The 26,853-nt window shown below is 40.4% G+C and overlaps 1 long non-coding RNA gene across 1 annotated transcript in view; it reads left to right on the forward strand.

The window, feature by feature from the left end:
- Nucleotides 1–24,006, forward strand: part of LOC110358824 (uncharacterized) — a 53,417-nt gene extending 29,411 nt beyond the window's left edge. The window contains exon 5 of the long non-coding RNA XR_002413586.2: nt 16,224–24,006. This is a non-coding gene — a long non-coding RNA (uncharacterized LOC110358824). The remainder of the gene's footprint in view (nt 1–16,223) is intronic.
- The last annotated feature ends 2,847 nt before the right edge of the window (nt 24,007–26,853 follow it).

The raw sequence follows: 26,853 nt of genomic DNA on the forward strand, positions 1-26,853 counted from the left end.
GAGAAGACTTTTTTTTAGACAATGCTAGCCGTACAAATTATTACCCTGCATTGAATACCTGATTCATATGATTTTTTTGTTAGCTGGTAATCACGAGAATATTACTGCAATCACATGCTAAATTTACATGTGTATTTACATATGTATTTTTGATGGGCAAGGCACCTAGTAAGACAATACGGTCAAAAGAAGCTACGCACAGCACCCATTTAGATCTTTCTGAATTTCGCTAAGCACGTATGTACCTTAGGCAACACTGTAAATCCTTTCTCTGACCTGTTCTTAATCATTAAGAGAAAATATGTTTCCCCTGAGGAGTTTAAAGTCTGTATTAATGGACATTCCTGAAGAGGTAGAAAACTGTTGAGATTTCTTCCTACAAAGCCACTAAAATTAAGGATGGGCTGTTGGGGGTAGGGAGGAACTCAAAGAAACATCTCCTTTGTTTTCTTGTTCCAGTGTGGCTGAGCAGTCTGTTTCCTTAGCCAGCTCTGCTTCAATTTCCAGCTGCTATGCTATGGTGAAAGTTTGCTTTTATTTTAATAAATATTTTCTTTGAGAAAAATTACTCTTGGCTCAAATTGCAGTCCTTTGCATTCTGAAGCAGCAATTAAGCAATTAAATGAAAGCCCGTAAATAGCAAATGTTTCCATTATAAAACCACTAGCAGCTCCACCTCTTTAAAAAGTAGTGCGATAAAAATGCCTCAGAAATTCTTTGAAATCAGATCTCTGACAAGTATCTGATCTTCATCTGTAAGATAGTGGGAAGAACAGAGCTTATGTAAAATCCATGTATTCCTTCCAAACCAGAAAGTGCTCTGGTTTCCCAGCTACTTAAATTACCTTTGCAAACTTTTATTTAGTATTAGTGTACTTAAGGCAGTACTGATACTCAGGTGCTTTAGTGCTATTGACTTTGGTTTTGATCACTTGAAGAAGATACATGTTAATTTTTCTTGTTTCATCTCATCTACTTTGTGGTCTTCGCCTCCTCTTTCATTATACTCCAGATGTAAACAGATTGTAGCTGCACGGCTTCTCTTCTTTTGGTTCTGCTATTTTAAAACAGCAGCATTTTTGGCTTTGGCATCAACATGAGGATAATTACCATGTGGTCTCCATTTGCTTGTAGGTTGAAGACCCCCACCCTAGATCAAAAAGAATTTCAGTTGACTGAAACAGCACTTCCCAGCAAATGGAAATGATGCATATCTGGCAACTTTTCAGTGTAAAATGAGTCATCAAAACACTGAGTGTAAGCATCTTCACCCTTCCTTCCCCCAGCTCTTAATCCAGTAATGGATAAGCATGGAATAAAGCTTCATCTTCAGCGTGTATACAAAATACATGGGGTACAAAGATAAACACTTGATTGCGAGGCAGTCATATAATGTGAAAGCATATAATTTGAATCAGATTGGACTGAAATTAAAATAGCAACACGCTATTTACCAGAGATTCAAATTGTGGAGAGTAAATTCACTCTTTTCCTACATTTTTTTCATCTTCTCTCCCCCTCTCTCCCCCTCCCTTCTCTCAGTGTGGGAGTTCTGCGTTGTTGCTTGTTTATTTAGCTTACAGAATCATAGAACAGTTTGGGTTGGAAGTGACCTTCAATGATCAACTAGTCGAACCCCCCTGCCATGGGCCGGGACACTTTCCACTAGACCAGGTTGGTCAAAGCCCCATCCAACCTGTCCTTGAACACTCCCAGGGATGGGGCATCCACAGCTTCTCTGGGCAGCCTGTTCCAGTGCCTCACCACCCTCATGCTGAAGAATTTCTTCCTTATATGTAATCTAAATCTATGCTCTTTCAGTTTAATGCTATTAACCTTTGTCCTGTCACTACAGGCCCCTGTGAAAAGTCCCTCTCCAGCTTTCTTGTAGGTCCCCTTTGGGTACTGGAAGGCTGCTGTAAGGTCTCCCCAGAGCCTTCTCTTCTCCAGGCTGAACAACCCAAGCTCTCTCAGCCTGTCCTCACAGCAGAGCTGTTCCAGCCCTCTGATAATTTTTGTGTCCTCCTCTGGCCCCTCTCAAACAGGTCCATGTCTTTCTTGTGCTGAGGGTTCCAGAGCTGGATGCAGGACTCCAGGTGGGGTCTCACAAGAGCAGAGCAGAGGGGCAGAATCACCTCCCTGGATGTGCTGGTCACGCTCCTTTTGATGGGGAAGGGAAGGGAAGGGAAGGGAAGGGAAGGGAAGGGAAGGGAAGGGAAGGGAAGGGAAGGGAAGGGAAGGGAAGGGAAGGGAAGGGAAGGGAAGGGAAGGGAAGGGAAGGGAAGGGAAGGGAAGGGAAGGGAAGTTTTGGGCCCCTCATCATAAGAAGGCCATTGAAATACTAGACAGAGTGCAGATAAGGGTGATGAAGCTGATGAGGGGCCTGGAGCACCAGTCTGATGAGGAGCAGCTGAGGGAACTGGGGCTGTTCAGCCTGCAGAAAAGGAGGCTGAGGGGAGACATTATCACTGTCTATGACTACTTGAAAGGAGGTTGTAGCATGGAGGGGGTTGGTCTCTTCTCCCAAGTAGTAAGTGATAGGACGAGGGGAAAGGGCTTCAAGTCGCACCAGGGGAGGTTTAGATTGGATATTAGGAAAAATTCTTCCCAGAAAGGGTTGTCAAGTACTGGAACAGGCTGCCCAGGGAAGTGGTGGAGTCACCATCCCTGGAGGTGTTTAAAAGGCATTTAGACGAGGTTCTTAGGGACATGGTTTAGTACTAGAATTAGGTTATGGTTGGACCCAGTGATCCTGAGAGTCTCAAAATAATTCTATGATTCTATACTTCAGTATTATCCATCATCCACAACAACACTATGCACCCAAAAACTTGTGGTGGTGGACAAGGAATGTAAGAAAGCTGAGGCTACTGCTTCATCATCTCTGACTTACATGCTCTTCTGCACACCCAGGTTCTCTTTCCCAGCGCTGGCTCTGCGAGGCAGAGGGGCCGTGTGGCCGCACTAGCCTGGTGCCAGCCTCACGCCAATGGGCTTGCACTCTGCCTTCAGCTGGGGCTTCAGATGGTGTCATTGGCCTGGTGCCACCAAAGCCAATAGAGCAATGCCAGCGAGCAGAGCATGGGATCTGGCCTTGCTTTTCTAATGCATGTAATTGGTTTAGACTATGAGATAGGAACTGATGATCATCTGAACTGAGAAGCTGAGCGTCTTAAAAGATGCAGGAGAGCAGAAAGCGTATCCATACAATTTTCACAGAGCTTCATTTTTTAATTCCCTCTTGTCTTCACTCTTTCCCAATCTGTAAACTTTTTTCCCTTTATCTGGTAAATCTCAGTTTCCAGGCACTTCGATTTTTTAATTTAAATCTCTGTGCTTTATTTTGAAATTACATATACATTTTTAAAATGCATATCTTCTTGCAACGCATAATTTTGCCTCAGAGTACACTAGCATCTCATGCTTTCTCTTGTTATGGCTCACACTCAGTGTCAGAGCTATAAAAGCTGCTACTGTTAATTCACATTTGAGGAAGGAACAAAGGGAGCTTTCTGCAGCCCATGCACCTAGAATGTGAAGTGAGAATGGTGACTTCTGCAGCCTGATTCTGCCAGGTGGCAGTCCCTTGCTACATTGCAAAACTGAGGAAAAAAAAGTGAAAATGTTAAAGGTTCTGCTACATTATATTTTAAGGCACTAACTCTGTTTTATGTTGATTGCATGTTTCATTTTCTTATTTGAAAGCCATACTGTTTTGAATTGCTTAGCCATCCATCAACACAAAGCAACAGAATTGTCAGCTCCTGTACAATTTGCAGCAATGCCAAGCTACACTAATTGTAAAGATTCTGTAGAATTCATGTTATCGTGATGCAAAATGCAGACTGTACTTTTGACAGACAGAAAAGGAAAAGCTCCCTTAATGGGTTTAGATGAAACAAAAAGATATTAAAAATGCATTTGTGTTTCTGCCAAAGCTAAATACAACAGTTACTTGTTTCCTCTAACAATACTTAACATTCATCTTTTTCCAAGGACTTTATAATATTACGTAGCTATCACTTAGTACTCAGAACAGATTAGGTAAGAGGAATATGTAGAGACCGGTTGCCCTTGCTTACTCCCGGGAAGTAGTGAGATAGTAAAATCCAAGGCTACAATAATGTCAAATGTTTTTAAATTTACTCAAGTTTTATCTTCTCTTACAGAAGTGTTGTACACTTGAGCTGATGATTTGAAATAGCATCTAGCTCACATTTCTGTCAGACTGGTACTGAGAAGCGTTTGCATGCCAAAAAAAAAGGCCAGAAAAACTCGCTATGTGGTTTTAGAAAGCACGGTTCAGATCTTGCAGATACAAAGATCTAAGAACAGTCCTGGAAGCTCTAGCAAAAGACTTGTACTTTAGCTCTGAGAATCCTGATGGATACAGAAATATTAGGAAATAAGGTGTTTGGATAAATACAACTTCATGATTGGTTTCCCAACAGCTTTTTGGAACCAAAGTCAGAGAAACTTCTGAGTTCCCAGGATTAACATTTCATGTAATGTTTAAAAACATGCGCCAGTGACTTTTACGTCTTCATGATCCAACTGTTGTTTTTTAATATTCTAAATCCCCTTTCAGGCAGTAAGGCTCTCCCAGTGATTCAAGTGGAAGTAAAATTTGCCTAAAACTGAATATATCTCATCAGTATCTTGAGCTTTATTTCCTCCAAATCATCAGATAAATATCATCTTTCTCTGTTTACTTTCTGCATTTGAATATCTGGAGTTGCTTAGATCTTCTACCAAGACCTGATTCAGATTGCCTTGGAAGGCGGATTAGGGCTTTCCTCATTGTATTCTACCTGACAGAAACACAGATGTGTTATTTGAACAGCCTTTTTTTCCCTTCTGGACACATAAATCCCACCTGCTCTTCTGGGCCTCTCCTGTTTTTCAGAGGCTCTAATTTGCACCTGGGCTGCAATAGTCCCTGGGGGATGGTGAGGTGGCTGGGAGGAGATCAAGTACCATGTGCTTTGGCCCTGCCTATTCATCAGCGTCTTCCTCTACAACAGGCTGGTGAAAATGGGATAACCAGCCTTGTGGAAATACAGTGTCCTCATTAGGATGGGAAATCCTTTGTTAGGAAGATCTGTATGTCTTCTTATCCTTTTACACGCTAGGGACAATGTAAAGGGTATGAAATTCCATATGCAACTGGTTAATATATTTTAAAACATTCTGAGCAACATACAGTTTGTACCATGGAGATTCAAAGGATTCCCTTTACAAAAAAGTTCTTTTCTCCCTTTCCATCTACTTCTGTCTCTTTGAAAGTGTCAGTCTTCACATTTAGATGCTAAGTTTTGTATCTTCTGTATGGTTTGGTCAAGTCTGATCAGATGTGATGTGATTTTCAGATACTCTCTGGATTCATATATTTTTATTTCTCCTATTTTCTTTGTTGCACTGCATGCATTTATAGTACATATAAAAATCCACCCTTTGAACTTGAATTACTTGAATTTTTTTTTTTCAACCTTCTCCCATATGCTTCCCTTTTGACCATACACTGCCTGGTTCACCACTTAAAATTATTTCCTGCTTGTCTCATCATTATAGCAACTTCTTCTCTCCTGCCTTTTGTTCACTTGCCTATGTCATGACTCCTGCTCCACAGTCACCATGTTCTCCTTCATCTTCAAAGTAAGCAAAGCTCCACAAATTGGCTTAGTCAACCTGTCCAGCTGGAGTCAGGTAGTCCTTTAATTCCGTGCAGTAATTAATGTGGGAAAATACATAGCCCCCCTGTGAAAAAGGTCCTCTGCCACACGGTCCACCCCAGCACCACTCTAGTTGCCACTAGGTTGGTTACAAATGTTGCCTCTTTGTCAGTCTGGGTTTCACCACAACCTGTTGAGTATGGTTTCAGGTAATTCCACTTCCCCGTTTTCTCATTATCACCACTTTGATTTTCTATGCCCTGGACATTTTTGTTCATTCCTTACTTATACTCCACTTCTTCATTTACATGGGTTTGTCTCTCCAACATCCATGTTTCCTGTACTGTCCCTGAAAAGATTTTGCCTCAAGCAAAAAGCCTGAGCCATGAGCACAAGAACCCTAAGTGTGCTTATGGTCTTACTGTTACAATATTATTTTTACTTCACCATCATTTCAATGCAAATCCTATTGGTTATGCGACACCTATATATATTTTGTATACTCTTTCTGGAAAGTGTCTCCAGAATACCCAGTATATCTTCAGGCACTGTGCAGTTTACGGATCAGTATAAATGAGAACAAGCTAAAAAGTAATACCATGTTGTTTTCTATTCCTACCTAGTGGTTCTATCATCTTGCTTTTCTTGTCACCACTAGCCCATTTATTTTTGCTAATCTTTCCTATCTGCTATGCACAGCAGAGTCTGTCCCACCGTGAGGCTACTTTTCTAACTACCACTGGTCACAAAACATCTCAGGGATGAGTTTTTCATCTTCTATGCTATACTCTGTCAATATGCAACACTGCTTTCCAAGCCCTACACAAATTTCGTGTACACACGCATGCTTTATATATATATATATATATATATATATGCATGTAAATGTATACATATATATACATGCATGTATATGTTTGTGAAGACAGGTGCATGTGCACACACACAAGAAGAATGGAAGGTGCAAAACAAAAAGGCACGTGACACAAAGAGACACAGCCGTCTGCTCAGTGTCAGTCCAGAGCACACAACTTCCATCCAGCACAACAAAGCACCTGCCAGGTAAAAGCCATAAGACAAAAAAGGGCAGGTGAGACGACCTTCACCAGCTGCTTCTCACCACATTCTTATCTGGCTGTCGTCCAAAAAGTCAGGTGACACAAGCAGATTACAGAACAATAAACATCATTTGCCCCTGTTAATCCAGTCCTTCCTCCACTAAAAGCCCATGCAGCTTTAGCACAGAAACCTATTTCTTTGGGTGCCAGACACATTAAATCACATGTTTTCATGTGAGTGGCCACATTTACAACCATGACATAATCCAATCATGAAAAGAAAATGATTTATTCTTGTATTGAAAAAAAATTTTGGAACCTGCTTTTAGAGAAAATTGATTTAATTTTTGGATCTTTGTTTTAAAGCCAACAGAAACTAGTGTCTTTAATTTTTGGTCTAGTCAGAATGATGGAAACCAGCATCAGACCGGACTATAGCTTTATTACATTTAGTTGGAAAATATCAATATTTGTATTAAAAGTTTTCTTGGCAAATTATGCATTTTAATTTAGGAATGTTTTACTCTTTGGTTTAGAAATGTATTAGGTAGAGCTATAGAAAAGCTCAATCCACCAACAAAACAGTCAGAAGGCTAAACCAGACTTGCACAAAATCACAGTAAGAGACAGAAAGTAATAATTGCTTGACCTGTAGGTTAAAAAATAAAGAATAAGAGATCAGCTCCAGTTATGTGGCGTAAAGCTTCAAAAGCTTCCAATTGAATCTTAAGATTCATAGGTTATTTAAGAAAATCAAATTTAGTTTATAAGACTTATTAGCTTGGAAACAGACTGGTAATAAATAAAGACTTGCAGTAGACCAGAGGTGAACTGGGACTGAATACATTTCCCTTAATATATATCTCAGTCAAAGGTGTTATTAAGCAGAGCTTATGTCACCTCTGTGATTATTAAGATGCAGGAAAAACTTTGAAGGGAAGCAGAGGAAGCTGTAAACTTCAAGAGCTTAAAGCAGGAATGCATGTGTATCTGGCTATATGTTGGTTTTCTTGGCTCATCTGCTGAAAGCAAGGTCACCTCTAAGTCCTGCTAAAGGATAGAGGGCAGGTTAATAGGCTGAAGGCTTCCTACATCCACCTCCTCAGCCCCCTTAATTTTTGTTCAAAAATTCACTTTGTTAGCGTACTACTCCTTTACCTGAAAACTATTTTACTCCTGAAAGTGAATGCATTCAGACCAAAGCAGACATCCTTTCATTTACTACTGGAAGTAAATTTACCTTGTTTACAAATACCAGTGCTAGATGTGGAATTTTATTTAAGATTTATCCCATGAATAACATGGACATCTTGATGGTGATTATCTCCTCTACCTTGGCAACCTGAGAAGGATCGTGACTAAACTATATATTTGTGCAATAAATTCCCCTTAAAAAGTAGACAGCTCAAACAACTGAAGAAGAAGAAGAGGGAACAGAGGAAATCAAATACCAAACATATCTGAAATAAAGACCTTTTTCCCCCTCTTCAACCCTCCTCCCAACCTCCTCTTAATGGATGTTTCCTTCACAGTTGCCAGGGTACAAACCTCTTCCTGACCATCCCTTGTGGTGCCTCCTGCACCGGTGCCACCTCCCAGCCACAAACCCCATTTCAAACAGGCCATGTCTCAGCCCCACTTGTGAGCATCCCAAGGCACCCCATGTCTCCACACCATGAAGAAGGGCACCAAAGGCCATGCCCTGTGCCACTGTGGTCTATAGCTCTGCCATTTGCTTACGTGGTGGTAGGGCCGTTTCCACACTAGGCACTTTGAAGAGGAAAGGCACTAATTTAAAGGCATGGTAATCTTAATTCCAAAATCTGGACACAGTTAGCAGTCCCTGCATGCCATCGCGCAGAAGAACTGGACTGAAGATGGGTAGTAACTTACGTGGCAGAATGGCCTGCTAAATTATACTCCTGGCATCTCTCTTGCAGCAAAGTTCAAAACACCGTTCAGATACTATAGTGGACTGTCCAGCATCAACTCTACTAGCTAGGGCATGCAGTCAGGTGGCTGCTCTTTAATCAGGAAAGACCAATCTGAATCCAGACTGCAAACAGTTTCTCTAGACCTTGACAAGGTACCCAAATTTGTCATGGCTTCTGCTCTCCTGCACGAAATACCCTGCATGATTCCAGCCCCTTCGGAGTGCCTGCAGGCTGTGCTTGTGGAGGTGGCGTGCAAGTCACTGACACGCTGCTTTCCTACGAACAGATTTCTGTAAAAACTGAGTAGTTCTGTAGCAGTTATTCTAGCGATAGGAAACTCTCCAGACAACGGCTACAGTGGTGCTCAGTTAGGGAACATAATCTCTTTTTCCTAGGAAGCCTTTGGGTTAGGAAAAACGGGTTACCGAGCCCATGCATCTGGAGCTCATTTATAGTTCAGCTGCAAGGTGTGTAAAGGAAGAAGGCAAGAGGGGTGTTTGTTGTGGTGGAGAAGGAAATGGAAATATAGGTGCTAAAGTGAATGGTGACAGTGGCTAAGCTTTCATCTGGGTAAGAGGAGTATTTTCTAGTGTTTTTGTTTGAATGCTGGAGAAAGAGAAAAGTGCAGTTTGCATTTGCCTTCTTAAAATATATATCAGATTTTGTTCCAGTAAACAGAAGAAAGAAGCTGTGTTAAAACAAGAAAGCATTCAGGATAACATCAAACTGCGCCAGAGGAGAGCAAAAGCTATTTTCTATTTCTGTGTAAAGATCTCAACCAGTGCCATTATACATTTTTTTGGATCGAAGATATATGTATTGTCCGGAGTCATGCAGTGTATTATTAAGAGGCTGGCTCTTCGGGCAGTGTACTCTTAGGATGGAAAGATTGAAACAGTTTTCAAAGACATCATAGCTGTGTGAAGTAAAGTTGAATTTGCTTTTACTTGAATGAAATACTCAAGTGAGACCTGTGAAGGGCTGCACTGCCACTTTACAAAAAGAATGAAAAATAAAACTGATGTACCCCCTCTATTTCTTCTTAATATAAAAAATAATCTATAGGTTCACATTTTTAGTGTAATTTCAGTTTCTCTCCACATGTTTCTACACCTCTTCTCCATCTAATGTATGGGAATTTGTCCCACTTTCATGCTTTCATGTGCGCACACAGAATGCATTTGGTCTCGGTCTGTGTACTGACAAGGATTTTGGTCTTTGCATTCTGCCATATCTAATAAGACACCAGGAAAAGGAAACCTGAGGGAACAGATTTATATGCGAAGGGAGCATTCAGAAATAACTTGAGATTGAAATGTTACCCTCAGATAACCAAGTAAAAAAATGGTATTTATTGACGTGGTTTTATTACAGACCTGAATCGTCCCTTAAGAAAATGTTAGGCTTACGCTTACGTTTAGTGGCCAGAGACATGCTCAGGTTCTGTGGCTCTAGAAATAGGAGATGCATCTCTCTCTTCTTAGCCCTGACATCCTGCTTTCTTTTCTGCCTCCTGCCTCAGCCTACACCATACACCTCCCCTTCATTTTCCTTCTTCTTTTTTTTCTTTCCCCCTTTTGACCCCGTTTGTGCATCCAGCTGCCTATCATTCTGTTAAATCTTCACTTACTATTTGCCTATTTCTACTCCTGGTGCCTCCTCAGAGTTTCTTTATTCTTGACCCACATCCTTCTTTTCCTTTGTTCCTATCTGTGTTTCTCACCCTCTGCATTTAATCAAGTTACCACTTTCCTCCACCGAGTTAGTTACCAGAAGCACAGAGGTATGATAAGCACAAGAGACAATTCTTTCAGTTTCAATGTTAAGTACCACAGTAGTGGTAGTAGTTGTTGACAGCTAAAAAAATGGAGTTGCTGGGAAGGTACTCAGCTACACCCCTCTGTACACGAATATTCTACAGTGAAGGTCTGTGAGTTTTCACTTAGCCAAGCTGGTTTAACATCTTTCTTGGAATAATCAGAGATATCTCAGGCCCAGCTCCATTGCACATTTTAAAGTCTCCTCTCCACAGCATGGAAGTGCAATGGTTAGATATTAGAATATATCTAATATGGAAAATAATAAAGAGAGCACTTCATATTTCATTCTTGGGAAAGAAGAAGTTATGTTAGGTGAAACTCTCCAAGAAAATTCAACTGAAATAAAATTCAACTAATGTTTTTGGCAAAAAATTTAACAAGTGAAAATAAAAACTTAACATGTGAAACGATGCATTACTTCTATGCATGTTCCGCAGCACAAGGCACACTGGGGCTGCACAGTGCAGTACTCTATAGGTAGAAAACAGCTCAGTATATGTGTGGGTGGCAGAAGCAGAACAGCCACAGCAGCATGTCTCTGCCTCCTGGACTTGCACTCCTTGCTCCCTCATGTCATGGGTCCCGAAGAACAAAAAAGCTTTTGCTCAACTAAAATTTTTTTTTTTCTGTGTGAACTTTATAAGGTATAGAAACAGGACACTGCGGGTAAGATTTATTTGACCAAATACAGGTGTTTATGACTGAGCGTCTGTACAGATTTCCTTTATGGTTAGCGAGAAATATCACTTCTAGAGTGTGACTCAACTCATCCTAATGTAGATACATCACTGCCTAGAACTGCCTCTATTTTCTCATTGACTTTAAAGGAAGTTTATGGTGACTAGCCTGTAGATGTAGACACCTGAAGTGAAGAGACGTCGTAGAGCCTGCCTTCCATCCACATTATAGCAGTTCAAACTGGAAGATGATTTTTACTCTCTGCAGACACACAGGAATCATGAAACCGTGCCGAGGCACCATCATGCAATAGAAGTCAGCTACAAGCTTTGAGCATTCAAATATCACGGATATTTGAAAAACACTGAAATCCCAAAATGCTGAAGAATGAAGAGCGACATCCTGAAATGAAAGAACGCAGCTGAAATCTCAATGTCCCCTCTTTACAGAGAGAAAAAACAAACTGTCCTTTACATCGTCATCATAGATGGCCCAACTTCAGAGGGAGCAGCTTTCAAGACCAGTTCAGACAGAGCAGAGGCAGAATTTCAGCATTTCTCAAATCTGAGCCGTGGCCTCTGGGGAAACACAGCAGGAGGAGCTTGCCGTGATATCTCATGGCATCTCTACTACTTCGTCTTGCTGCATTTTGTATATGAGAGTACTATGTGAAAATAAATCGCATTCTTACTCTTTTTTTTTTTTTTCCTTTCTCCTTAGTGCATCTTACTGGCTCTAATAAAAACGTTCTCAAGTGTGTTGTAGGCAGAAGCAGGAAATTTGCTCTCCTCACAGATCAAACAGAATTGGCACTAATGATACAGCACATGGAAAGGAGGAAAAATAAAAAGAAAAGAGAAAAAGAGATGTTTGACACTCAGCACTAGAGGAGAGTGAAAACAGAACACACTTTGAAGAATTTCCTTGCTGCAGCGTAGCCCCGCATAGGAGAGGCCCCACAGTCAGATTCAACATGTCTTTAAGTTTCTCTGTTTAATCTTCAGGTCAGGTTTTGGCACTGTGCTATGATTGACACATTATAAAAGAATAAAGGCCCAAACAAGGCAAGGGGGGAAAAAAACCTTAGGAAAGTGTGAGACTTAGTAAATCAAACCATCTAAGAAGTAGAGCAACCTAGTTGTGTCTTAGACCAGAAGAGCAGTATCTAGAGATAGTTTTCTTCCTAATACCCAAGTGCCACGGTCTAGCTGGGAGCTAAGAAATTACCTCCTTAAAATCAGTCCTAATTGCAGGGCCTGTGCAATGTGAGAAAATATTACTTTCCTTAAAAAAAAAAAAAAAAAAAAAAAAGAGCTAAAATGCTAAAAATTGCATAAATGGTCAGAGTTAACTACCGTTCTGAGAGTTTTTACCACAATGTTAGTTCAATTAATGTGGTTATGTCACTGCAAATGACTCTCCCTCAACTGTGACTCTCTGAGGAGGATGTGAAAAACTGTGAAAATTCAAGATCTTCTCCATTTCTTGGTAACAGTGACTCCCTTTACTACCGTTTTGGACTGCACATAGTCTGACAACTTGTGAACAAGTTCTAAGGAAAGCTTGGACTAAATAAAGAGTGCTTTCCTACAAAAGCAAAGATGTACTTTATAATTGGAGCCCAAGCCCATTGTGTAAGAGGAACAATCCACCCCTTGTGAGCACAAGGAATGGTGTCCCAGAGGGACAGTCTCCCCGCAGAGACGTCGCAGTGCTCGCTCCAAGGCGCATTGCCAGGGACTCTCTTGCTTCAAAGCAGAGGGTGCGAGAGTGGACAGGAACGGGCAGATCAGATGGAAACGTCACTGTATCGGGTGACAGCAGCCTACAGCAGGTGCCAAGGGAGGAATATAAGAATGGCCAAAATATGCTAATATTTTGACATAGCGCAGACTGGCCCAAAGCTGTGTTATCTGAACCTGTCCTAGATAACAGAGTAGGGCAGCTCAGGAAAGTGCGAAGCACAGAAAACAAAATTTTATTCATTAAGCAACAGGCTGAATTATGATACATCAGTAACATCCCGTATCCTGAATCAGAAATTGGATATCCAGCACTATCAAAGAGAAGAGGAAACCTCCCATTGCCTTCAGAATTTTATTCCAAGCCTTAAGTAAATAATAATAATAAAAAGTAAGCCTGTCTCATTTACAGCATTTAATATCTCTTGTTTCACCAGTGCAAAGAATTCTGGCTTTAGCTAAAGGCCATTCTTTGTTATTATAATAACTACTTTTGACTATTGCATTACTCACTAAATTTAGATAGTGCATTTGTAAACTATATTAAAAAGGCAGTGCAGCAATGAAATATAAAGAAATTAAACCTGCTAAACTTATATGTAACTACTGTTTTACAAGGAAACATTTTGTATTAAGTACTATTAGGTTTTTCACTTCATGAAGAATGTTAAATGAAAAATGGAAAGTGACTGTCAGCTCTGTTCATTTGTTGCTTCTTTTTTGTTTTTGAAATGAGAACAGCTTAATTTCTGTTCTATCCAGTATATTATATTTATTTAATAAAATAGGGTTTACATTTTATTTAAGTCTCTTATATGCTGTTTTTACTCTTACCATATATTTCTGACCTTGTCAGATCAGAAACATTTTTTAAAAATCAACATATCATTACAGAATCCAGAAGCTATAATAAAGCTGCTAAACTCTGAAGTCACTGCTGACATGAATAGATTGACTATGAATTTACACCGGTGTGGCACTGAGGTTTGGCCCAATGTGTACATGTGTGGGGCTTTATTCTATAATGCAAGCATTCAAAAATCAATACGTTGTAAAAACCCAGGTTCCAATTTCCAGACTGAAAAGACTAGAATGAAATATAACCGTGTTAGGACACTAAAAACCTTATTAGCGTGGTTCCAGGCAGTAGCAGGTTCTTTTCTCAGCCAATTCACAAAACGACCCTCACCTTTTTATGGCTCTGCTGCAGCTGGGCTGGGGATTTGCACACAATGAGGCTGTTTTCACCCACGGGGCGATGGCTTTCTACATCCCTGTTGTGTCAGCCTTGAGGTGATGACGAGCGGTGGGGAAATAATTACCGTGAGGTGGGGTAGGTTTGACGGATTTCCTTTTGGCAAAACAAAACCATATGGCGACAATGCAGCTTTTGCTGAGGTAAGAAGGGGAATGCCTGGAAATGGTGGTGAAGAAACATCCCAGACACCTGGTCTACCTGTTTGCACCGCCCCAACCAGCAGCTGCAGCAGCCTCGCAGGGGCCTACTCGCTTTGTCCTCTTTTCCATATTAGATATATTCTAATATCTAACCATTGCACTTCCATGCTGTGGAGAGGAGACTTTAAAATGTGTAATGGAGCTGGGCCTGAGATATCTCTGATGAGGACAAAGTGAGGCAGGATTATTAATTACTTCGAGGATCCTCAGTGAAGAACGGCTGTGGGCCAGTCGAGCACATTCCTCCTGGTCCAGAAAGCACTGAACTGAACTTTCTTTAGTTTTGAGCTCTTGGTGACTCACATAACATAAAAATTCCCAGCTAGAGGCATTTTATGAAGCTGTGTTTTGAAGGACAGGGCAGTCCCTGATTCCACGTGACCTCACACATACAGTGATGACCAAAACACACCCCTTGAACCAACTTGGAAACGCTACCACCAACAATGTGTGACAATGGCAAGAACTGGAATAATTTCTGTGAACTATGGAAGCAATTTAATGTAGGGCTTATAACATTTTAAACCATAAAATACACTTCATACTGTACAAATTAAATAAACCACCTTTTTAAAGTTATAGAGACTATCGATGTTACACACCAGCCAGAAGTTCTCATTCACCATTAAAAGGGGTGGTAACTCATTTAAAGTCTAAATCTTCTGGTTTTTACATGATGACTGCATGTAACCAAAGTATAGAAACAATCTGTTTTGATATTGTCCCTTCACGTGATAGCTGCTTATGTCTATTTGTCTTCAAATTTACACAACCCTTTCTTTTTGACAGGAGTCAATTGAGAGTATACTCCTGAGTATATTTTGGCTTCTACTAAAGGTTATAGTATAATCACTCCATTATAGGGTGATCACGGAAGATATACGTCCTATACATCTGCTTGAAAGGCTGGAAGAACATGATCTACCAGGAAGCTGATCCCCAGCCATAATTTCACTGAAATAAACAGATTGCAGTTGAAATTTATGTTAGCAGAGGATTTATATTCTGTATTGCCTTCCCTAAATGATTATATGCAAACTTTTTTTAACATGTTTTTAAGATAGGAATGAACAAGACAGAGAGGAATGGTGTTTTTACATCTTGGGGTTGTAATTTAAGCTCTAAAACAGATTATAAAGTCCAGGGAAATACAGACAATGCAGTTGGAGGTGTATCAAAGAGGGGAGACTGTCAGAAAAAGATGAGAGAGAGAGGAGTCATTTAGTCACATCATCTACTGCTGTTAGCAAAAGAGATGGTTAAAAAAAAATCCATATATAAGAGAATATGAATTTATGGTTTCTTACCTCACAGCTTAAAGTACAGCCCCACAGCTACTGCTTCAGGGGATTGAAGAAAGAGAAATAGCTGTGGTATCTATGAAACATTGCCTGCCTTTTAGGAGCTGCCAGCTGGAATTGGCTAAAATGCAGAATGTCACATCAAATCTCATACAGATGAGAGGTTTGCTTGCTTTCCAGTAGAGATAACAATCATGATGAGCCAGCAGAACTAAGTCTGTAGCAATAGGAAAGACTCAGCACATGAACATTTACTAACACTGAATAACAGGATGAGCCAACCTGTAAGTGCACCACACCTTTGTAGGGCCATGAATTTATTAATTTACATATTTTTACTTTATAAAACAATTACAAGATCATGGCCTCTTCCTTCTTCTCTTTTGTGCACCCAGTTCCTAGTGTGGGTCCTAACAAACATAGTTTCCAGAATATGGTGTGCTGGCACCATGATGACGGTTGTTTTTCGTTCTTGTTTTGTTTTATTTTGTTTTGTTTTTTCTGTACAGCCTTGGAGAGCCTGAAAATTCTTTTATTTTTTTTTTTTTTCACTGAAACAGCTAGCTGGAGTGCAAGCAAAATCCTCCACAGGTGGGGGACAACCTTGAGAAACAGCAGTACGAGACGTAATATTTTATAAAGAAAATGATGAACTATTCCAATAAAGAAATCAGGAAGCAGAAATCATCTCAGGCGTACGTGGAACAACATCATGATGTAATGGAAAATGGACTGTATTACGGCCAGTGGTTTGGTAACAAAGGGAAAGCTGTGAAGCTCATTTGTGACAATGCAAAAAAAAAAAAAAAAAAAGAAAAAAAGACAGAGTGTGTTGATAATGAGCCTTGAATATTCTTTCTTTCCTTCCCCCCTATTTTGTCACCTTTGGTCTGCTTGGCATTCACGCAAATTAGAAGACAGACAGTAATTTCTCTTTATAAATCACTCTTGGAAACTCAAGAAGCACTCCCTTTTCAGCTCTGTCAACAGGGAATCATTAACACTGAAAATATATATCTATATATGCTTAATTGTTTTTACTGAAATAAACACTCTGGGTACCCCCTGCCGTTTAATGAACATGTACTGGGTTAACTACAGAGGCTGCTACCACTGCCATCTTTGATTACTTTGCTAGTGGCAGATGAAAGCTGAAAACACACTTATTTTTTTTGACAGTAAATATGATTTCACTTTTTTGGCTTCCATGTCAACCCACCCTTTTCAAAGTAGGGCAGACTAGCAAAGGCTGTCAAAATAAGGCTAGCAAGCAAGCGGAGTAGCAGCTCTCTACAGAGTTTGATTATTCTTCTGTGAAAGAGTCTGTAAACAAAACCTTTAGGCTTTTGTCTACTAAACAGTGCTTAGAAATTCTTCCAACCTCGCATTTTTAATGTGTGGGAACATGACTGCAGTAGGATTCAAGAGCACTCAACATTTTTGAAAGGAAGGCAATTTATTTTTGTAACTAAATGTGGTCTCAGAAGCCAAAATCCAGGCAAAAGACTACTTTTTTTTTTAGAGAACAGAAACGCTCTTTGTGCATGGGTCTTCTGAGCTCTCAGAAAGACGTCCTTCCTTTGCCTTGACTAAATTTACGAAGATAATAACAAAGCAAAAATTATTTTCAAGTATCGCAAAGCTTGAACATCAATTTTGACTTTAGAAGTGAAATGTAATTGAAAACATATATTCAGGTCTCATTTTTCACTTCCATGCTTTGTGCTGTGACAATAAGCCAGCTAGTCTGAGGCCGTGTCCCTTCAACTAACAATCTGTTCTTTGAGATGTCCAGAACCTTTGGAATGAGCCAGGTGCGTAATGGGGCACAAAGTCTCAAGCCCCTTCCCTTCCTGGGAAAATATTTGGTCTATGGTTGGGGGATGCTTCTCTTCACCAGATCAATCCACCGGTTTCTGAACATGACCAGCATTACCTCATTCTGACCATTACCTCAAAGCAGAAACCAATTGAATATTTCCATTGCAATTTCTCTCCCATATAGATGGGATATAGACATAGGCCATGTCTATACAAGGAAATAAAATGTTCCCTGAACTATCCTTTGACATTGCAGCCATATCCAGATCCATACCATTAAGCTCTTTTAGCTTGCAAGGAGGGTATCCACACCAAAGTTCTGATGTGGAGACAGTCTCTGGTTTGTGCAAAGCCCTGAAATAAGCTAGGGAAATGTTTGGGATGGCGATTGTGGATCCACACCCAAAACAAGCCAAAGACCACTCTGACTTTGTAAGATAATAGAAGATTTGATTTCCAGTGCCTGGGAACTTTCCCCAGCACAGTTAAAGTTATTGGTATGGATGTAGCCATATATGTAAAGGTGATTTAGACAGCAGCTAAGCCTGGAGTTTTTAACTGCTAGCTTTGCCTAAATATCAGCCCTAGATGTCTAAAAGGGAAACCAGTTGCTTAACAGCATTTCTCAAATCTAGCTCCAAACGGCCGAGTAGGTGGGTATCAGTCCTACATGTTTTTGGATAGGTTTTTGCCTGAGGTTGTAGAAGTTATTGCCAGCATGATTTCGGTTTGCTTCCTACTATCTGAGATCTGCTGATCACTTTACCTCCAACACGAATGGCTATCTTTCAATCACGTTTTTAATACATTTTTGTCCTTATGTATTAGATAGGCAACTACAGAATGCAAGGCATAATGAAATCTTTAAAAAGTACTTGCATTGAGATTCTTAGAAGGGACAAGATTTTAGAATCTGCTTAGCTCTTCTTCACTTCAGGGACTTGCTTAAAATTAGGGATTACTGCATCCTCCTAGTGTTAGTCATTAATCCTTATACACATCACTAGTGTTCACCCACCCAGTAGGGACAGCTTTAAGTGTCTCTCATAAAAATGTAAATATCAGCCAAACCATTTTTGCAGACTACAAATGCTGGTAACAACGAACCCCCTCCCTGCCTCAGCTGTTTCTCCCAACCTTTTCAACGCTGTCAGACTGCTTCTGGCTTCGTATAAGATTAATTCTAACGAGAGAAACCGGTATGATTAAAGAAACTTCCATCATGCAGGAAGGACTAGAGCAATATATGTGTGCTGCTTATGGCCATGGTAACACCTAAGTTATAGCTGCCTTGCCACCTACTACAAGTAACTTCAACTAGTGTGACCGGGCAGCGGATGACTCTGCATTCACACCCACGTACACAGACACACACACACACAAACCCATCTGTCCCCCATCACTGGGAAAGAGTGACCTCTAGGATGAAACACAACTAATAACACGCATCTATGCGAAGAAAACTCTTGGAAAGTAAAGACTGATATCACAAATATCTTCTGGAATAAATAACTAAAAGTAAAGTATACAGTTTTAAAAATATTCTTTAGTCATAATATTATGTTGAAAACATTGTACATATTTCCCTTTTAAATATGCAGGGATAAAATATCTTGGATTTTACTAAAAGGACCAGGATTTGAGATTTTCCATGTAGATGCTGATGCATCATGATTCTACGTGATCTGAAGAAACAGTCACGCTATCAATTTCTGGTGTGTATGTTACTATTAGAGTTGCCTGGAAATAGCTTTTCAATGTAAAGTGTAATTTTACATTTTGGTGATTTTTTTTTTCCCCTTGGAAAATCAAATGGACCCAAAATTTCCTGATTGTTTGTTTGTTTGCTTGCTTGTTTGTTTGTTTTTCCAGTTTAAACCTCCTTTCAGAGAAATGTAAGACAACGAAGACTGTACTTTATTCATGTAATTAGACACTGAAATAGGCCTTAAAGATCTTGTACTTCAAAATAACAGTTGGAGAAGATTACCATCAGATTTTTGTGAGGTTATCAGGAGCTCTCACTCGGAAAAATACTAGCAAAATGGAAGCTGAAGCCAAACCCTTCCCTTGGCAAAGGAGAGGAAACTGCAGTAGACTCTAGCAGAGTCAGAAGAGCAGGTCTGCAGTTTGCTGCGCTCCTTGAAGCAGTGCAACATTCTGCAGTCTCCCTTCACTGGAAGATCTCTGGAGTGAAAGAGACATTTTGAAGACTATCTTGTGGATAAGTGAGACAATTATTTAACCATTAATGAAATGAAAGTTTTTGCAAAGGTTACATCATGTTATTTGAATATTCTGTGAGTTCTTATTGAATTCAGGACAAAAACTTTTCATTGGAACAAGCAGAGAAGAGTTTACATGAACCGTAAGCAGTTGCTTCCTTTCTGTCTCCTGGTACGATGTTCATTTTGGGTACATCTCACACACAGTAGTTCTCATGTTCATTGTGGTAGAGACAGTATTTATTTTGAAGATCCATTTCTTGGGCATATTATTAGGGATCTAAACCCTCATCTGAAATATCTTTTGTCTTATTTTATTGTGACAGAACATGCCACAGACCTGAAGCCTACTGCTAGCTGAACCTCCTTTGCATAATGCAGATGTTTTAATCAGGTGTTCTGAAAAGGATTTCTTACTCTCTTATTCTGTATCTGCTTTCTGTCATTTAGACATAGCACAATTAAGACTTTCAAAGAGACATGTTTTACATTTCCAGTTTCCAGTTGCAAGGCTTAATACATAGAGGCACTTACTAACTGTAAGATCACGCAACCTTTGTCTTAATTGGGTAAACAGGGTGTTTGGAGTATCACACAGCAGGACCAGGCTAATTAAATATTGTTCAGATTTCTCACTAGGGAGTTTATGCAACCACTGAACTATAAGCTGTAGTGTTGCAGCTCAGAAACTATGTAATTAAGGCAGATATTTTGGGGAATGGCTGCCCTTCCTTCCTTAAAGCAACATAATCAACCTGCAGCATTTTGTTGAGATGGAGTAAAGACAACCTGTCTGATCTGAGCTGTTTGAAGAAAACTGCTGGAAATATAGATGTTTTTGAAGAAAGAAGTGAACTAATTTACTAAGTCTTCAAACGATAACCTTTTGAATAAACACATTTAAAATCATCATTTTGGTCTAAATTGCCATAGGTGAGTGAATTTCGTCACTTCAGTTGCATTTCTTTACGCCTGTGCTAGGAACCCACAATTCTATATTTAGGCTGGAGAACACCAGTAAGATTCACAACGGTATCAACATGCAGGGGCAGACATGTCTGCGCTAAATGTTCACACAGGAGGACAGAGGCAATGACAGAGCACGTCCCTCCTACAAGAACAGAGACAGAAAACAAGAGGGCCACCAAAGGTAAGACTGAGAGAATGAGAACTTCCAGTGTGTCACTCAGCAGGTTCGTCCTGGCCTTATTACTTCAGATAAGATGACATACAGGAGAAAGACCAAGAATACTACAGTGAAGGCCTTGACAAGAAACCTTCCTATGTTGAGGCATTTAGGGTACAATTGGACTATGGAACTCATGAACATCCCAGCTGCTCAGGTATTTGAGCATCCTCCAGTTGCATCCCATATGCATACTGGGAGAGACGGGTATGCTCACCATCCCATTCTGCTTCCCAGTTCTCCCTTTCTGTGTTTAAAATCATTTGTGCATGCTCCATCAAGCTCTCTAGATGGCATGATCTGGGGCTGCTGAAACACATTGGAGAAAGTGCCTGCGGTGCAGTTTAGGTGTAACTTTAGAGACTGATGTGCCCTTGGGACCAAACCACAGCCAACACTAGAAGTGGGATTCCATAGGCTTAAACCGGGGTGTATCACAGTACTTATGAATGGCTAAGGGTCTAGGAGTGAGACCCAGACAACATGGTAGGTATGGGGATGCTTAAGCCGTCCAACAGGACATGCTGAAGTCCTGCCCCTCTCCAAGTTTAGGCAACTCTGTCTAGGTCTGAGTTGGATGCCAGTTTAGCATTAGCATTCACAGCTTATGCTTTGATGTCTGAATGTCCCTTTGGGAAGGGATTTCTATTTTAACACATGCCCCGAAAGAAATGAAATGTAAAAGCCTAACGAGTTCTGGAAGCTGAACTTAAATCCTTTACAGGTCTCACAGGCAATGAGTGGCAGAGGAAGGCCTTGCATCTGTCTTCTGTGAATGCCCGGGAGCATTTTAACTAACCTGGAGACACTTCACCATCGCCCACTGAGGACGATGACTTAATGGGATGGCCTTGGGAACAGAGAACTGCTATTCTGTAGTGCAGGACGGGCTGTTTGGTCCCCAGTTCCTTAGTGCAGTTGTCTGTTTCTGGAAGCTCCTAAACACAAAAGGGGAAAAAAGCGAAAAGATAATTTGTCTATAGCAACTTCAGAACTGTCAATGATTGATAGTATGGCTGCAAGAGAACATCTGGAAAAGAGAAGACATCTCTTGAAGTGATTGCTGACCAGACCAAAAGTGACGATGGTACCACATTCATGTTACAGAAATTACAGGTTTTTAACCAAGGTGGATCTTCATCAGCACTTAAAGCAACCAGTAAATATTTGCTTGTAAATGAAAATATTAAAACAAACTTTTGTTTTTATGCATTTTAATAACCACTAATGCTCAGATCTTTAGATATTTGACTTTGGCCTACCTAAGATATTGCTATTTCCTCAAATACAAAACTGCTTAAGAAATAGTATCAGCTACAGACTATGGATGGCTGATCCATAGCCCACATGACTGATAGCGCAGTTTGAATACTATTTATTTTTTACAAAATGTTATTCACAGGCAGATATGTAACTTTATCATTTAAACTCCAGGATTGTTGACGTTGTAAATGTCTCTATTTCCTGCAAATTATTAATGTTTGTTATTGCTGTTGATGATAATGTTTTTGTTTTCAGTTCTTATTCAAAGCAAACCTCGAGGTTAGTCTAAATAGGAGACGACAAGCCTAATTATGATCTCAGTCCAGAGTAAGTCTGTTTTATTCGCCTCTGGTAGACAGACTTAATGTTAATTTTGAGATAATAGATGACTGAATCTGAGCCAAAACTACAATTTAAACTCCTCCTGTGAGATCTACAGTACCCTGTAATCCTCAGGTCCAGGTTCACCTGGAAAAGTTGCTTTGCCTGGTGATCTCTTATGCGTTTAGATCATCATAAAAAACTGCTCTCTGCTAACTGAAGTCTAGCTAATGCATAGTCTGGTAGTTGAAGGAAGATTTTCCTCTGTGTATTTTACTTTTAGAACACATCTGTCTGCCCTTGAATTAGTTTGCTCCCTGAACCATAATCTCTCTTTTATCTGGAGAATACCTGAAATGTCCTTCAGTTTTAGCAGCATATCTTGAATTCAGCAGAGATTTCTTAATACACAGAACAGATGAGAATTTGTTTCTATCCATTTATTATACGTGGAGCATACCTCAAGAATCTCTTGACATTTCCTGTTTTGCTGACTCAAAGTACTAACAGAGAGTAGCAAAAGAAATACAATAATTTGAGCTATTCTGGGACTTTGAAGCAAGGAGTTCCTCCAGCCTGGAAAATACGTGAACTTTGAATTTTCTGTCCACTATTGCTGGAAACAGAGTTACAGTGTGAAAAGTAATTGCCTGTAGGGATGCTAGGTATGTGTTCAAGAACTGGACATCATAATGTGGTTAGTGTGAAATTAATGGAAAATTCATATTTTTTCATTTTGCCTGGATTTATAAAAACATTTTTGTAAGCAAGTGCATTTTTAAATGCCATTCTAAGAGTGTGCCTACACTTACCAACATATTTTCCAATTGAATTTTGACTGTATTTCAAAATTTTGTTTTAACAGTTACAAAAAAAAATCCAGTAACAATAAATATAGACAAACTCTGAAAAATGTGCTGAGCTTGGATAAGTAGAAACCATGACTATGAACGTTAGAAAGGGCAAGGAACAGGATTCGATAGGGTGGGGAGCTCTCACTGCTGGTAAAAAGAAAAAAGCAGTATGCAGAGACTAAAGGACAATTTTGCAATAAAAAAATAAATATGCAAGCAGCTGCTATCAACACTGATAGAAATTAAATGCCAGACTAAGTGTGATTTTCAAAGGCACTTGGCACTGATTTAATTTACGTTCTGCTGGAGCGGATGGGACTTTTGCTGGTGCAGTTAGCTGAAAGTACGCTTCCGAAAACACTGCCCAGAAATCATCCCCACCTATCCTGCTCCTTGATCCTGGAAAATACCTTCATCATCTTTGCAATAAAAATTTCAGGACAGAAAATGTTCCCTTGCTGTGTGACCTTGCAGCAGCAACTGCACTGATACAAGAGTGTTTTTTTTTTTATTTTAGAACTTGGCCTCACAGGTCATTCCCTCTGCCCCTCCAGCAGACACATTTGAGTTTGTTTCTGCTAAATTCTGTGAGCAGTGCCTGTTGGACTGAGTCTCTGGGCTGGAAGAGAGTTGTTAATCTTTAACAATAAAAATGTGTGCGACTGAGCTGAAACTGTGCATCAAGTTTCCTTTTCTTGTTCCCCTGTCACTCTATGCCAGTTCTGACCTGACCCTGTCCCCTCAGGGTGCCAGGCAGTCACTATCTTCTCCTCTCTCCGGCCATGTGGTGGTCCAGCAGAGATGCAACTCCTGGGCAAAGCCAGCTGCTGCCCAGTTGCTTGAGATAGCTGGTGTCCCAGCAAAAGGGAGGAAAGGTGGGATATTTTGACTTTCCTACCAAATCTTCCTCGTACAACCCAAGTGCAACCAGGCTGCTCACCTCATCCCATTCCCATGTATAATTACTAGTGTATGTAGTTACCCCTCAGCACACTCCTCAGGGTGTAAGAACAACTGGGGGTGCCAGAGATGAGAATGCACGAGAAGCAGGAGTGCTGAGTGAAATCCTTAATTATGTTACTGTACACACTGGCACACTGTGCTGAGGGGTCTGGAGCACAAGTCTGATGAGGAGCAGCTGAGGGAACTGGGGCTGTTCAGCCTGGAGAACAGTAGGCTGAGGGGAGACCTGATCGCTCTCTGCAGCTACCTGAAAGGAGGTTGTAGCATGGAGGGGGCTGGTCTCTTCTCCCAGGTAGCAAGTGACAGGACAAAAGGAAATGGTCTCAAGTTGCGCCAGGGGAGGTTTAGATAGGATATCAGGAAAAATTATTCCCAGAAAGGGTTGTCAGGCATTGGAACAGGCTGCCCAGGGAAGTGGTGCAGCCACCATCTCTGGAGGGGTTTAAAAGGCATTTAGACGAGGCTCTTAGGGACATGGTTTAGTGCTAGAATTAGGTTAGGTTATGGCTGGACTTGATGATCCTGAGGGTCTCTTATAACCAAAAGGATTCTATGATTCACTGAAATGTGCATCAGCTGCACAGGGTGGCAGGGGAGTAACTTGGCCACCTTGAACAGTTGTAGCAACAGACACACTGTTTCCCAGATTGTGGGAGCTCTCTGAAGCCAAATGCTATCCGGCTTCACTCTCTATGCAACAACAGCCCTTGGTCCATTAATCTCCAGCAGATCTCCTTGTGAACTTCAGCTTTAATTTCCTTCCAAGCAGTATTACACCGCTGCAACACAAGCAGGCATTCAGCTCCCTGCTCCGGAGCAGAAAGATGTGGTGAGGGTAACGACTCTTTTTCCTCTGAAAACTGATGTTTTCCACTCCTTGCCTGAATTTAAGAATGGCAGAAAGCCAAGGAATAACATGGTGTGTGCGCACCTATGCAAACTGCAGCCGAGGGATATAATTTTCTGATCTTCACAGGAGCCTGGGAGACTGTAGCTCTGCAGCTGGTAACAAGTGCTTTCTCAAATACTCACTGGCATAAAACCATGCACTCTGCATTTAAGCTCAAACTCATAGCAAAGGTACTAATACAGAGCTTTCCGTTTTTACTCATGTTTTAAAGAAGAATCACACATAATGATTCTGGTAATGTGAAATATTTTTTTCACGCCTGCACCTCCAAAACTACGGTTAGCAACAGCATGATTCCACATTCAATACTTCTCTCTTATGGTTTCCTTTTACCAGCTACACCACAAATTCAACCTTTTCCCCCCTCCATTTTCTAAGAGAAGAAAGCATTCTTAATGAGACATTGAAATGAAAACAAAAAAACCTCCTCTTCTCTTTCCTGCTCCCCAAATCTAATAGTGAAAATGTATTATTTTACTTCAACAGATCAGTACTGTGATGATGTAACTAGGCATGCTCATGATGTTGCATAAAATTGGAGATACGTTACTAATTCTAACATTAAGAAGACACAGTTATAAAATTGTCACAGACTTGTCACATAGGGTGGATCCTGGAAAAATAATTTTAATGAAATTAAATTTCCCCTCAAGTGAAAAGCAAAAAATGCCATGATTTAAAACAGCAACTGATTCTGGTTTGGAAAATAAGCAGCTTTTGTCCACAGGGATGTCATGACTTTGGTGCTGCAGTAGCTTCCTGGATGCAGTCTGTTGAAAATGTGGTCCACCTAGTACAAAGAATTAAGGTGAAGGAATAACTGCACAAAGAAATCAATGACACCATTACAGAATACAGGCTTATGCTTAAAGTCCAAGTTTCTTAAAGATAATGCAATTAAAAATCAGAGTTGGGCACAAAAGCGTGTCAGTTGAGAGGTATCAAATATAATGTTACCCATGTTGAAAGTAACAAATTAACTCTGACTTGTGCAAGTAGTCCACACCATCTGCCTTTCTATTCTAATGTTTCAGCGAATTGCTTGAGTAAATAAATTAATTGCACCATCATGAGGAAACACACACGGAATTTGCTTTACCACAAGGCAGAATGTAACTCGGTAGGTGACCCAAATGGATGAACAGCAGAGCTGTGGGGAGCTTTGGTGGAGTTCTTGGAAAGCCACCATGTTTGCTGCAACAGTAATTAGACAAGAGCTGGCAAGAGCTGACGGTGGTGCAGTTTTAAATAAAACTTGGTATTTATTAAAATGCTTTGGATAACGGTTGATACTGTTTGCTCAATATTCCTCATTGTTCCAAGAGCTGCGAAAGAAGAGTTGCGAGAACTCTGAAAAAGTTCCCATAGCAACAGCAAGGAGATGGGACTATTTTTCCCCGAGTCCTGGGCGAGCAGCAGCCTCACATAACTGAGGTAGATGGGCCCTTCCTGCGCCAGGCACGTCCATGCGGTGTTGCAATTTCATGCAGAAGGGCAATATTTTCCCCTAAATGAGATGACTGCCTTTTCTGTTAAAATTATGACATTATTTTCCCTCTAAGGAGGACAAAGAAGCTCTTTTTATCCTCAAGAACAAGAATGATGAAACAACAGCCTGCACACATGCACTACACTGTAAATAAGGGC

The sequence above is a fragment of the Columba livia genome, chromosome 1 (genome assembly GCF_036013475.1).
Source record: "Columba livia isolate bColLiv1 breed racing homer chromosome 1, bColLiv1.pat.W.v2, whole genome shotgun sequence".
Lineage (NCBI taxonomy): Eukaryota > Metazoa > Chordata > Aves > Columbiformes > Columbidae > Columba > Columba livia.